The sequence below is a fragment of the Lethenteron reissneri genome, chromosome 14, assembly GCF_015708825.2.
Source record: "Lethenteron reissneri isolate LAM-NWPU_2019-01 chromosome 14, ASM1570882v1, whole genome shotgun sequence".
Classification (NCBI taxonomy): domain Eukaryota; kingdom Metazoa; phylum Chordata; class Hyperoartia; order Petromyzontiformes; family Petromyzontidae; genus Lethenteron; species Lethenteron reissneri.
The window spans coordinates 12,116,929-12,131,470 of record NC_083792.1 but is presented as its reverse complement, the minus strand read 5'-3'; the positions used below and the strand labels follow the sequence as shown (position 1 = coordinate 12,131,470).

Below are 14,542 nucleotides of genomic sequence, written 5' to 3'. Positions count from 1 at the left end.
TGTCTACGAAGGCTACCACGGTACACGAGGGGGTGGTGTGGCTGTGGCCACCCCTGACCACCTTTGTCTCCCCAGTGCTAATGTTTGCACACTGTACAATGTACTCATTTAAGGCTGAGTCGACCTAGGGAAGGCTCAGAACCAGTTGCATATTTTGCCACTTACATGAGCCAGAATAGAAGGCCGGTCTCGAGGTCCGTAGCAGTGTGCGCCGATCACTCCGCTGCTACTCTCCAGACAACAACAATAACCGCCACTCGTCACTAAGTCGTGGTGACATCACCGCAGGACTTGTGCCAGGCTAGGTGCATTTTGAGGCGACGTGAAGTGGGGAAGGTTTGATGGCATGAAGTAACGTGAGAAACGCATGCGTTTTTGGTCAACTGACTGAGATGACTGACAGATGCAACACCTGTTTCCCACGCTGTGCCACCTCGCTGTGCTTTAACCACGTGTTGGTCCACTCCTTGTTGTGAGAGTTACTCCTCCTCACTTCGTTGTTGTTAGATGGCAACCTGCAACTGTCCAGTAGCATCCTTCGTGAGCCTCCTCTACAGAGACCGATCTTAACACCGCTGGTACCAGTCATCGGCATACATTACGTGCACGAACACCCACATGGAGAAGAGTCTGCATTCGTTTTGAATGTTACTGGAGCCACAGACATCCTCACGCTGTGTCCACTCGACTCACACCATCTCTGCAGAACTGGCGCACCCAGATCTGTTCCTTGTTGGGGTGGCAGAGCCTTGCGTGCCAAGCGTTGCTGATCCCTGCTCTGTGGTGGCAATGGCACGGCGCCCCAGACACATTTTTCATGACTAATGTGCATGGCAGTCGAGATGTATAATTGCAAAGCAATTCAAGCTTTACGAGTATGCGGGGGGGGGGGGGGGGTGCGGTCGTGAACATGTCGATATGTCCTGGCGCATTGTATAAACGGCAACAGAATAACGTTGAGCCGCTGTGTAAGATGTAGGCCCACGAATGAGCACGGTGTAGATGCGAGTTTTATTTTGACTGCTTGCAGGTGCAACTGCCGCCTTAATACTTTGACCAGGTCCGGTCCGCGGAAATGTTAAGCCACCCGTAGACCCGAGCCCAAAGGACCAGTGACTTGATTCCAAGGAATGTACAACGATCAGGTTAATTTCACAGCCGACAAAACATATCTGTACATGCATGGACCCAGTGTGACTATTTTACGGGAGGGTTGTGCAGTGAATGAGAATACTGAGTGTCTGGCTTCATGTGGGACGAAAGCAGGTGCACCAGAGACCACCTGTAATGTCATTTTACCGTGAGTGGTTTAAAAAAGTCAATTTCGTGAGCCAGCTTTCATTACAGGAGTTGTTTTCTTTATTGAATTGTTTCAGTAACAACATTTTTGGGGGATTCTGATCACTATACGCTTGTTTTTGCTCCGATTTCTTTTTGCTTGTTTTGGCTCATGATTTATATTTGCTTGTTTCTACATTGATTCATAGCCGCTGGGTTTTTCTCCGATTTCTGGTTGCTTCATTGCTGTACATTTTACGTGATCGCGTTTGTAATTTTTTGTGACCCGGGTCACTCTTGCAAATGAGACCTTCCTTGGTCTCTTGGGATCTCACCTAATTGAACAAAATAGACTTGAAGTGTGAAATCCGACCATAATAAAAAAAAACCCCACGCAAATAAATTCAAGAATTCAGCGCTGCACCACAAACTCATGTCCACCCCGTAGCCTAAGCCTACAACACCGGGCAGTCTGCCATCCAAGAAATAGCAAGGCTTAACGCTATTTAGCTTTGGAGATCTGGTGAGATCGGATTTAGGTTGATTTAGTCACAAGAACGCATGTAAGATCATGCCATTCTGGTAGTGTTCATGCAGCAGCTCTGCTTGTCACCCATGTCTGAACGAATAGTTTTCTGGGCACCAGTTTTATTGTTTTTGGGCTCCCCTTTCAAAAGGCCCTGCACATATTCCTGCTTGCCTATGTGCTAATTTAGCACTGTCACCACCTCTGAACGTTGATGTTTCCCAGGGCTTCCTCTCAAGTCATTCACCAACCCCGTATGTACTGTATGTAGAATTTATTTTGCATCATATGTAGCCAACCGTGCGGGGTAAGGACAATAAACTGAACAATAATCAGTTCTAAAGAAATGAGTTTTCCATCTATATTTAAAAGCACATACCTCCAGTAGCTTCCGAATCTTGGAAATAAGAGCGTTCCAGACGACCGCAGAAGTGCACCTGAAAGCGCGTGCTGCGGTGATCATCTTTGTTCAATGGCCAGCCAAAAGCGGCTGCTGCGAGGATGACTGGAGTTCGCCTGGTGGCTTAGACAGTGATGACAAAAATATATTTGTAGAGGTGATTGAATGGAGGGCTTTGATGTTGAAGCCGTAGTCGAGCTTGATTAAATATGTCTCACTTCCTACTAACATTTATTCAACATGACTCTGCAGAACCCCGTGCATTGCGTTCTAAACACACTCAGTCACTTGAGAAATGGAACACGGGTGTGGTCAGTTATGCTGACTCATGACATTAAATTGGCCAGGGTTGAAATAAAGTCTCAATTTAAGCGCCGACGTGATCGACATTTTACTAAGAGCCAATGGCATGGGACAAAATGTTGGTACAATCGTTTTTTATTGTTGCTGAGCCATTTGGCATTGATTTCTCGTACGAATTTAGCAAAGATGGCATGCCCTGCCCAATTACTTTTCTCAACAGTTTGAACGCAATGTCTCTAACCTGCACGCACTGACTAATCTGCATGTGTCTCTTTCTGTTTCTCAGTGTAATTTGAAGTAGGGCGCCGATATATGCTGATTTGTGCACTTATCACATTCCCAGCCTCGCTCAACGTATTGCCATGTTTACATGCACGTGCTATAGCAGGTAACGCAGACAACAAAATAACAGGTAATGGGACAATGGCAAGAGAAAAGAAAACGACTGTATAAGTTACAAAATTTGGGCTCATTGAAAAGCCGTTCGGCTAAGGCAATGCAACCCCACACGGATGATTCGCGGTACTGTGATGAAATAATTACTCAACATCATCCGTGAGAACTACATTGTCGTTCAATTTTTTTTAACATAATCTGACATGTCAGCTTCTTTTGAAACGATCGCATTGCCGTATGCTTGACGGGCAACCCGCGTGGCGTTCTTGTTGTGCATATGCCGCTATTAATTTCCATTACTAACGCTGCCAGTCGATAATTAACATGGACTTGAATGAGATGCACGCTATGTTAGGCTATTGTCATGGCCATCGTTTCTTTCGTCAATGATGACCGTCCCACAATTTACCCTTGTCGACACTGCAATTCGGTGTTCCCATTGTTGTCGCACATGCAAATATGTCATTCTACATTTTCATTGCAGTGGAATTGTTTTTTAGTAGCTTCAGAATGCGTTTATAATTCACATCTCAAGTATGTGTTGCCCGGCGTTCCTGTGTACTATGCTAACTAAGAATGATAATTTAAAGCTCTTGGTCTATCCACTGCTGCATGAAGAGCTCCCCATGTTGTGTCTGTCATGGGCAGGGGTTGGCTCTTTAAGTACCGCTTCGTGACGTTTGTTTTACTAAGGACCACCGTTTCGTATTCACATTGCATTGATGGCTCTTTAAATATTGAGGGATATTTTTTTACGGAAATTCTTATTTGGGTTGGGTTCGGCTGCGTGTTGGGCATTTCTTCTCTCAAGCTTTCAGTGCGCACTGCTTGCGGGCATTTTCTATGTATGTATGTGTAGTGTCGTAGGTCTCCTCTTCCTTTTGCTCGAGGCTTGTGTGTGTGTGCGGGTGGCGTGCATCGCACACACACTCAGTCGGAGACAAGGTAGTCACAGGAGTCACCGTCCTCCCCTTATATTGTTGTCGAGTTCACGCCACCACTCGGGCCCCCTCTCTCTCTCGACCACGACCACGCTGCCACATGGCCCGGCCCGGCCCAGACACGACCTTGTCCACGTTGCACCGACGGTGTCGACCGGGACAGCTAACAGCTGTCCGGCCACGCGATGATCGGGCGAAGGCGGCGGTGGCGACGATAAAGCGAGTCCAATCCCAGAACTGACAGCCCGGAGCTCCCCGCTCTCCCCTGTTTTTATTCCCCTCGGCGCGGCTTGGCTCCGCCCAGGCCACGCCTCCCTTCTCGAACCCTCCAGAGGGTTCTAGGGGCTTCCCCACGAGGTCTACCGTGACCCTTGCCCCAGTTCCTCCGCCCTGCCGGCACACACACACACACCGTGTACACACACACCGTGTATATGCTCAGCGGCGTGTACGCTACACTTGCAGTTGCAGCTGCTGTACAACAGTCAGCGCTATGTCACTACACATGTTATGTATGTTGGACTTCTTTCGCACCGTACATAGCCAACCGTGCTATTCAGAGGTGCGGGGGAAGAACAACAAACACTTAACATAAAAAAACTGTTGGTTGCAAACAATTTTACTTTCTCGAGTTGAAATGAAAGCACGTGCGTGTTCAATTGGTCATGGGAGTTGCTTAACCCTTCTTCACTACGCTGGCCATAAAGTGCGGGTTGACGAAGTTGGTAAGTCCCAGGACTGGTTCAGATATCAGTATTCTATTCCTGCGTCAGGCAATAGGTTCAGGAGATAATTGGCAATGTCGAAGTCTGCTAGCAGCGAGAGGGCTTCAGGAGAGAGTCTGTGGAGTGTTTTTCTCTTCCTCCGCCGTTGAATGAGCGGAGACTTCAGTGCTTTACTATACGGTCCGCACTGCGCGTTACAAGGCCACCGTTTCCTGTTGATGCTCTGATGCGGTTGATCGTTCCACCAGTGTCTCCGAGAAATGTCAAATCCAGGAGGCACCGTTGTTTGGCTCTCGAATGATAATTCATCACCTGCCACTTACGTTAAGTGTCACAGCCAGTAAAGTCACGTAGAAGGGAAGTAATAAAATAATAAAAATAAAACATAACAAAATAATTCTCACGACGTTTCGGCCACAACGCAATCAACCTGTTCTCCACCTGAAGACGGCTGCTTGCGTTGTGGCCGAAACGTCGTGATAATTATTTTGTTATGTTTTATTTTTATTATTTTATTACTTCCCTTCTACGTGAATTTACCGAAAGAACCAAGAAGATGAATCCTTGCAGTCACGAAAGCTTTACATCGAAATGTCACAGCCAGGATTGAAACTCAGGACGGTGGGCCTCCGTAGTGCCGTGCGGTGACCGCCAAGCCACCGCTATACAAAAAAAAACCGAAAAACGCTTCAGTTGCCATCACATAGCACCTCCCGTGTGGTGTAATCGCAGGTTGTGCAGGGGTGAGGCATTCCAGAGAGGCCGACATACCAGGCCGCGATATCCCAGCGTGGAAACATGGCATGCTCTCGCGCCCCCTCCATCATCGCTGGAGCGAACTCCCCGGCTCGGCACGCAGTAATAAATCTGCTGGGGAACATTCCCGGCGGGCCAATGCCACCAGGCGAGGTATTAAAACACTGAACCAAAAACGAAGCGTTATGGGAACATATTTAGCAGGCAAATTTCGACATCTGCAGCAGCTCAAATTGTTTAAAAGAAAGTTGGGGAAAAAACAGATCACCAAGCAGTGATGTAAATAATACAACAACACGCACGCACAAGAGTCAAACACGTGTTTTCATATTGCAATGAGGGTGACCAAGTAAATGTCTGTTGAGAAATGCTTTGTTATGGTGTTGTTTTGGGATTATATAAATAATGCCAATGATTTATATAAGGGAAGTCTCACTGAGCCTCGCAGAGTCTCCACACTCAGTGAGCTTGAGACTCGGTGAGTCTCGCAATCGGCGTCAGGAGCACCCTGCGTTGAGATGTCTGGTCGATTCTATTCATGAGTATTTTGCTTCACGTAGGAGGGAACTTTGAGCAGCAGGAGAACGAGGAGGGTGACACTCACCACAGCACCACACCTACAACTCCTGGCAAGCCTCGGTGGTCACCCAGCCCGCAATGCACGTGGTGAATACGGGATGGTGGGCCCTTAATAAATACAGGTCACGAAGCAGTCCCTCAAAGAGCCGCACGCGGCTGCGGAGATGCAGGTTGCCGAGCCCTGGTGACGGGGGAAACATAAATAATAATATTATATATATTCTGACTGAATAAACAATTGTGTAACAATAGCCATGAAGACTATGTAAAACATAAGCGCTCTAAGAGATGAAAGGATGGTTCTGTGAAAGGGGTGTTCGGTAATTGACATGGTAATATCCCTGAGTAAGTGGGGAAAGCCAATAGAATGCGCCGACATGTAGAAGGGATAATCACAAAAAAACGCATTCCAAATGATTACTAATCTACAACTCGCATCGTAACAATAGCCTGATTACTAATCTAGTATATAATTACAATCACTCCCCCCTGGAATCTTTGCACCTGATGAGTTGATGAGTTAATGATGACGTCACCCTGCTGCTGCTCTATATAAGAACGGGAGACACAGGAGAGCCTCACCATTCTGGCGAATTGCCCGATGATGCTGATTGCAATTACCAGCGAAACGTCGTACTCAAATTGTAAATGTTGTGGCTTCAACACACCGGTGGGCTAAAGCAGTGATCTATTTGTCTTTGTCAACGTGACACATTTTTACTGATTGGCCGTGTCGGGTGGTGGAGGGTTACGACACATTTATAAATAAACGCGATCTAAACCCAAAAACGTTGATTATGAATCCTATAGATTATTTAAGCAACGTGTTCCTTGTTGTCGACAACATATATTTATTACATAACTCGCTTTCTGAAGTCCCGTTGTGTTTCCTCATCAATTCCCCTTCAACACAGAAGCAAATCTGTACGAGGTGGAGCATCAGCACTTATTATATGAGCCTCACTCACTAAACATTGACGATGCTTTACGCAATCTCATTTTGTAAGCCGGGGTCATTTCAAAGGATTTCCTTCCACCGCAGTAATTTTCACCAGTTTGGCAATGCGTGCATGTCTGCAGTTATCGATACGGAGACCGCAGTCTGCCGTGCCCTCCTTCCTCCACCCTGCCACATGCACGCGTCTCAAGAAGCCCACAGATATGTCTCACATTCCAAGACGAATTCCACCCTGCTTGCCATCCATACGCTCGCTAATGTGCAGGAATGCACAGTGATCGCTTATCCGCGTACCATTAATTTCCCAGCAAGCTGTTCGTTTCGTGCAAAGGGGCGTGGAGAGATGAACGCACGGAGATAACTCGAGAAAGGGGAACGTGGATTCAAAGAACGTGTAGTGCCGTCTGTTCGTGCGGGTGGCGCGCGTCGGCCACACAGTCAGCCGGAGACGAGGTGTTCACAGGGGGGCACCGCTCTGCCCTCTTTATTCGTTGTTGCCGGGCTCACGCCACCACTCGGGCCCCCTCTCTCTCCCACCCACGACCCATCCCTGACACGACCCTGCCCGCGTTGCACCGACGGCGTCTACCGGGACAGCCAATCGCTGTCCGGCTGCGCAATGCCTGGGCAAAGGCGGCAGTGACAACGAGATGAGTCCAGAACCGGCAGCCCGGAGCTCCCCACTCTCTGCTGCTTTTATTCCCCTCGGCACGGCTTGGCTCTGCCATAGCCGCGCCTCCCTTCTTGAACTCTCTAGAGGGTTCCAGGATGTTCCCCACGAGGTCTACCGTGACCCTTGCCCCAGTTCCTCCGCCCTGCCGGCACACCCGCGTGTATGCTCAGCGGCGTGTGCTCTCAGTGCCCACCTGCAGTTGCTGCTGCTGTCCAACAGTCAGCGCTATGTCACTACAATTGTACCCAGGATAAAGGCGTTATTCAATTTGTTGAGTGAGTTGGCTTGGGCAGGACACATCGATAGACCAGATGATGGCCAAGAATAGTGATGGAGTGGCAAACAAGGAATGGAACGTATCTGAGAACGTCGACCGGGGAGATGGAGTGATGTGATCAGCAAGCGTGCAATGGATTGCTATATCACACAACAGTGGAATATTGGCACGACTCGGGGAGGCCCTCATGAAACAATGGATTGATCATGGCTGATGATGATCAATTTCACGGCATATCTTAGGATGTGAAAATCTGCAAGCCGTTAATATTTTTTTGGTGTGAAAACATCAAAACAACATTCCCCCAATCACCTCGAGAGTGTTTGATAAACAAAAATTATCTGGCTAAAAATATATTAAATAATTTACACCATAACCACGTTGGCACACGGGTATACTTGGACTGCGTCACGTATTCATGTGTTTGCTGATGTAGTTTACACTTGTATTCACATTTATTTCATAAGTAATATTGTTGTACCTTTATGAACAACATACCAGTTAGTAAAACAATGACGATGAAACCTAAGATATCCTAATACAACAATTGTGTGATACATATCCTGCGATATAGAATTCACAACCCTGTGTTAAGCTGTTACAAGAGGAAAACCTTCCCATATCGTGTAAGTTAAGAGGTTGTTCGACCAAACTTAATCACGTTATTCATTGCGGATAAATATTATTTTACTCAACATTTTTACTTAAAATTTTACAATTTTTTTACTCAACTTTACTTGAAATGTTACTTATAACTCCAGGTTCATTGTTTTAGTTATATTTTTTTTATTATCCTTCGCCTGAACAAAGTGCAAACTGCATGCAGTATTCAGATAACATTCACCACTGGCTGTCGTGGGCAGGGCCGAGGGAGTCATGGCCAAGGGGAATCAAAGTCAAGTCGCTCGAGTTATAGCACGGTACCGGCTGTAGTGTAAACACCAAACCGCAGCACAACATCGCATACCCGACTCGCTGGGGAGGTATCGGCGAATACGTGAAAAGGTTGGATGTGTGATCGTCTCGAGAGAATGACGGTTACACCACCATGCACAAATAAGTTACTGGGCAAAAAAATAAGCAAACGCAAAACTGATTTAAACTTGGACAGAATGCCTTTTTGCAATTTAGAAGCAGGTGAATGTCGACGAGATTAAGAAAAACAATAACTGCGCGTGAAAATGTGTGATTTGTGAACTCGCTCAGGAAAGTAAAGTTTACACAATCGAGCCCTTGGCGTGGGAGGTCAGTTGGTCAACGTGGATACGCGACGGTCGGATTTGGAACATCTTACTGTGACTTCTTAGTAAAACTCAAATCGTGCAAGAGGTGAGTCAAGAGGTGAGTCAAAAATAGATTTTTAAAAAGTTTTCAACATTTCAACGGCTAAGAAACATTATTGCTGTTAAATAATTATATATAGTTATATATTTTTGGTTCTTTTTATTTTTTTCATTGTTTTATATATTTTTTATTTTATTATTTCCCTTCTACGTGACTTTACTGAAAGAACCAAGAATATGAATCCCTGCAGTCACGAAAGCTTTCAATCAAAATATAGTTATATAATTAATTACTTATATTTGAGCAATTATAATAGCAGTCAATTCACACCGCGTGCCTGAGTAGGCGCATGAGAGCGCGCCTTGGTCTCGTAATGTTGCGTTTGATTCATCGTGCAAATTGTGCAATCTCGCAATCGTTGTCATCTCCCCCCCCACCAGATTAGACTGTGCACCTGGGTGCAGTCTGCTCGGACACTGCCCGGGCGCTTCCGCGGCTCTGCGGTCGGGAGGGATGCGGGTGCTTCACCTGCTGCTCGCAGCCCAGAGGGAGTGGTCCGTCCCTGCATTCCAACGGCGCCACCGGCTGCGACTGCCCATGTAAGGACACGAAGCAGGTTGGTCTCCATTGAAGCGCGTGCGTGTGTGTCATTGGCCATCGCTAAGCAAATCGGTGGCTGAAATGTATGTGCCGTGTGTTGAACCTCTTTCGCACCGTACGGAGGTGCGGGTGAAGGACAATAAACTAAACACACGCAAAAAAAGTAGTTCTAAAGAAATGAGTTTGCAATATAGATGATTGAAAAGTGCATAACTTCAGTGGTTTCCTAATATCAGAAGGAAGAGCATTCCAGACGGCCGCAGAAGCGCATTTGAAAGCATGTGTGTGGATATCAATCTTTGTCTCTTCGAAGTGGGTTTTTTTCCACTGCGTAGGGGTGTTTTGCGGAATAACACATGTATAACGTTTCATGAATTCAGCCTTAAATCGGCGAACTGGGACAATTTAGGCGAGTAAAGGGTGCACAGGTCCAGGGACCATCGCTGCATCTTGAGTGGAGTAGAGGAAGCTTTGATCCAAGAAGTGAACACATGAATGGTGATGACGTTGACTATGATAACGTTGCTGCTGATTGGGCAGGATTTCATCCAGCAGTGAGTTAACTCACCTCTGTAAGACGTAAGAGGTTAGTTATTACTGGGCTTCTTAGTGGCACAACTGCCAGTGTGCACAAAAAAACCTGAACAAATATACGCAATTTTTTTTCTAACATTAACCGGTTTTTTTTGCTCCAAAATAAATATTTCGCTTGGATTATCCCTTGAGATAGAACATCTCGTTTGCAGGTGGGTCCAAGCTGTCCAGAGTGTCAAGTAACCCACACATAGCAAACACGTAAAATGTACTACATATTGAGTATTTGTTTATACAATGTCATATATGTTTGACATAGTGTAAAGAATGGGATATATTTGCAACCATCGGGGTTGAGCGGTGGCAAAGTGGTTAGCGCACTGTGCTATGAACCTGATGACCCGTAGTTAAATTCCAGGCCACGGCTAACATTGGGGGCGAGTGAAATATGAACTGGTCTTGCTTCCCGTACTCGTCACCCATTCACCAAACCGCACTTCTTCTTTCGTATGGATGATGTCGACGAAGAGCATCAACTACAAACCAACCACACTGACCAGCGAGGTAGACTCTGCTCAAAACAATCCCCATCAAATCTAGAATTAATCCCCATTTACTGACACGAGTGTGTGAAGGTCTTTGTCCCTCCGTGTGCATTGACAAAGTTACGTGTGTAGGCGGAGTGGCTGCATTGGAACATCATAATGGATATACTCTTCATATTGTGTGTTCACGCATTTAAAAAAGCATGGATCAAAGTGCATATGCAAATCTGTATACACACGCGCAAAGTTTGATTAATTATTTTAAACGTAACTTTATTTGGTTTGTGTATCGCGTTAGCGTTGGTTTGGATGTGTTCCATGTCTGTGGCGTTCGTGGCTGGAATGTTAAAGCCTATGGATTGACATCATAAAAGCTCTTTTATTGCAATTGTGCTAAACGGCCAGGAACGCACTCGGCATACAATGCGGGTACTGTTACCATATAAGGGCAGTGGATTATGCTGACTAATCCTGAGAGGGGCACGAAGCACAGCTTCTGTTAACAATTACGCCTACAGAGGCAACTATGGCCCCACTGCTTTCAAAAGCCAACCACCCACTGCAACAAATGTTTTGTAGAAAAAAAAATCAGTTTCCATGAGTGTGTGCGCGTGGGGTGTTTTTATTCGGAATTAAAAACTCATACGCGTAGCTGCTGCGGTTTTGTGTTTCTTAAAGTTTATATAGAAAAAAAACATCTATCTTTTTAAATTCTCTCTTTAGAGTTAATTTTGTCATTGTAAAAATCTGAAATTTCAGCTCATTGACAATTGAAACGGATAGCGCACGCAAGTTTGTTTTGCAGCCTGTTTTATAATCCAAGTGCAATTTGTCGGGCTTGAGCTGCGTGTTGAACATTTCTTCTCGCAGGTGATTGCCACCCATGTCTACGGGCATCATCAGGAAGATGACATCAACTGCTGTAGATTCCCGCAGTAGTGCGTGGTGAAAATATTGTGCAAAATCAATGCTCGACACGCAGCTTAAGCCTGGAAAACCGCACTTTGTACAAATTAAATAACTTGATGGTCGGTATGGAGTAGATTCACACCCCTGTTAGACACCTGTGGTTTTTCTTTGACTGAGCCAAAGTCCACTCACGTCTGGATATTTTATTTTTAAAAATTCCGAAGTAACTTGGTCAATATTGTATTCATGCTTGAAGCGTTGTGCTTCTCTCCATCACACCTACCCCTTCCATGATTTTCCTCTCCTCTGTTGCCAAGCCCACGAATGTCATATCAATTAAACATTTCCGAAGTAACATGGTCAATATTGTATTTATGCTTGAAGCGTTGTGCTTCTCTCCATCACCCCTACCCCTTCCATGATTTTCCTCTCCTCTGTTGCCAAGCCCACGAATGTCATATCAGACAGACACAAACCACACCCGAAGGCTCGATGTGCAGGCGGCCACGCTTGACGGATCTGCGGGGAGACAGGTATGCACAGGTTGTGCGGCGTGCGCTGGGATTGTGCCGTGCACCGAGCGACTTGCGGGGGTGAAAGGCGTCGTTACACGCTGACGCATTCTGAAAACCACCCGGCAGTTTCCATGAGTGTGGAAATACGGTAACAGTGGTGGGTTTTTTTGTGGGTGTTTTGCTGAATCACGTTACGTAAAAATTGTATCTTACAATGTCCTCGCGTGTATCTGGCGGCAACGGTATACACGTGGATACTTTGTTACGTTGGCTTTTTTAAAGAGTGAATGTAGGATTTCGTTTTTATTCTCTATGGCCTTTTCCCCTCTCTTCTCGTTGCATTCCCATTTCTTCTGCTTCTCTTTGCCTGCCTGCGAGCGCACCTCGGATTGCCTTCAGATCCAATCGTTTTCACTGGAAGTGGTCATCCTCCGAATGCTCTTTCTTATTTTATACGTTTCTGTTGTTAAAAATATAAATAACATTCTTATAAAGCACTTTAAGATAACACTGGTGGTGCCGCAAATTAACTAGAGGCAGCTATTAATACATTTATTGATTAGTTTATTTACTTTTTCTGCGGAAATGGTACACTGACCAACATTTTATTGTTATTAAACTTTTCTGAATTCAGCCCTACCGAATTGTTAGCAACTCCTTCATCGATCTGGCTCATCTGCTAGATCTTATATATAGAGCTCTGATTAATAGAGCATTTAAAATTAGCTGACAGTTTAATTTGGCTGAATATTTGAAACATCTATTTACAATTAAACTTCGGATAGTGTGCCACATCGCCTTGATTATGCTTTCCGACTGCAATCAGTGTGCCAAAAGTTGTACATTATTGCTTGCATGTGCAGTGAACAAACCACTGAATCGCATAAATCATACGAAAAGAAGACGATTAATTGTACGTAAACTAATATATATTTTTTTTCATGCAATAAACTGCTTTAGTCATGAGTCTTCCTTCCTACTGCAGCTGGAGAAAGTGCAGACTAACTGTGATGACGTTATTTAACTTGGCCTCGTTTTCCGAAAGGCAAGCTGCGTGGTTGATCCCAGAGGGCACATTTTGGCATGGCCATCCAGAGCGCGAGTGAGCCACGTGGCCACAGGAAGAGCCCTCTGAGTGAAACTCGAGGCAGCGATGAGACAACGACGCTGTGTCCTGGTGTTTGAGATGAAACCACTGCTGCAAGCGTTACAAAATAAAATCAGCTGCCAATAGTTCCACTGGTCGTGTCGATAGGTTATGCCAAGGAACCTGTCGTGGAGTAATGGTTCGCATTATTCGCAATCCAGAGGTCACCGGTTTGGTCTCTAAGTTGTTTTTCAATCCCACGTCTTTTTCTCCTGCAGCATAAATGGGTTCACCACAATTAGTCCATTGGCAGGTCAAGTGTGGTGGGGCGATGTGTGGGTACTTCCACCTCTTCCAAGACATCTGGCCAGCGTGAAAGGGTTGGCCAAATACCCTCCACTCGAGGGAGCTTTAGTGGAGCCCCTGTAGTTGAGGCCCTTCTGCCAGCAGTGGCAGCAGAATTGTACATGTGTGGGAGTGTGTGCTTATGTCCCCAAAGAAAAGCAATTGATGAAGAATGTCCACACAGCAGGAGAATTTGGATATGGGCAATATCCTGTTTCGTTCTCTAGAGCAGCTGCAAGTGCTGCACAAGGACAAACCTAAAACAATGTAAAAAAAAGAATTCGAATTTTTATTTGCGAAATTAATCCAAAAGTAAATTACGAACATTTGAAACGCTGAATGACACAATGGTAGGTGCGTATGTCAGCGCGCACTGAGAGCTAGGAGCTGAAGCAATTGTCACGACGTACCTGTGACATTGAGTTAAACGGGACGCATTCTCGTGCAGTTGCACCGCCGTCGATGCACCCTTAGCATCAATAACACTGGTCAACACACTTTTTCTGGCATAAGGTATTGCAACGGGTTTAAGGTAATTTTGGAGTGCTGATTCCAAATCTGGCATCAGTTTTTGTCTATCACATCAGGTTTTTGAGATATCAAATATTGCATTTTCAATAAAAACTGCAGAAGAAAAATATTAAATAAATGTGGATATCTACATAAAATGATATTATAAACACACTATTCTAAAAATACAGCACCATATTTTAACACTAAAGCAGTCACTGACTCGCAACAACTTGCAATCATAAGTGACAGAGTTAATTTCGGGTAAAATCAATGAAAATGGGGTATGCCGATAGCATAAAAATTAGATGTGATAGAGCAAATCTGAGATCAGATTTGGAATCAGCACCCTGAAATTAGTCTAAAACAGCTGCAAAAGTCCAGGCCAGAATTTTTTTTTT

At 45.4% G+C, this 14,542-nt stretch overlaps 1 long non-coding RNA gene across 2 annotated transcripts; it reads right to left on the bottom strand.

Annotated features, from left to right (window-relative positions):
* Window positions 1–1,430: 1,430 nt before the first annotated feature.
* LOC133342399 (uncharacterized) lies at window positions 1,431–9,667 on the bottom strand. Of its 2 annotated transcripts, none has more exons than XR_009755125.1 (4): window positions 9,625–9,667; window positions 5,930–6,085; window positions 5,341–5,436; window positions 1,431–4,234 (listed from the first exon to the last, which is right to left on the bottom strand). It is a non-coding gene; the product is annotated as an uncharacterized LOC133342399 (long non-coding RNA). The 2 variants fall into 2 exon arrangements; XR_009755126.1 differs by lacking the exon at window positions 9,625–9,667 and adding an exon at window positions 7,157–7,381.
* Window positions 9,668–14,542: the final 4,875 nt, after the last annotated feature.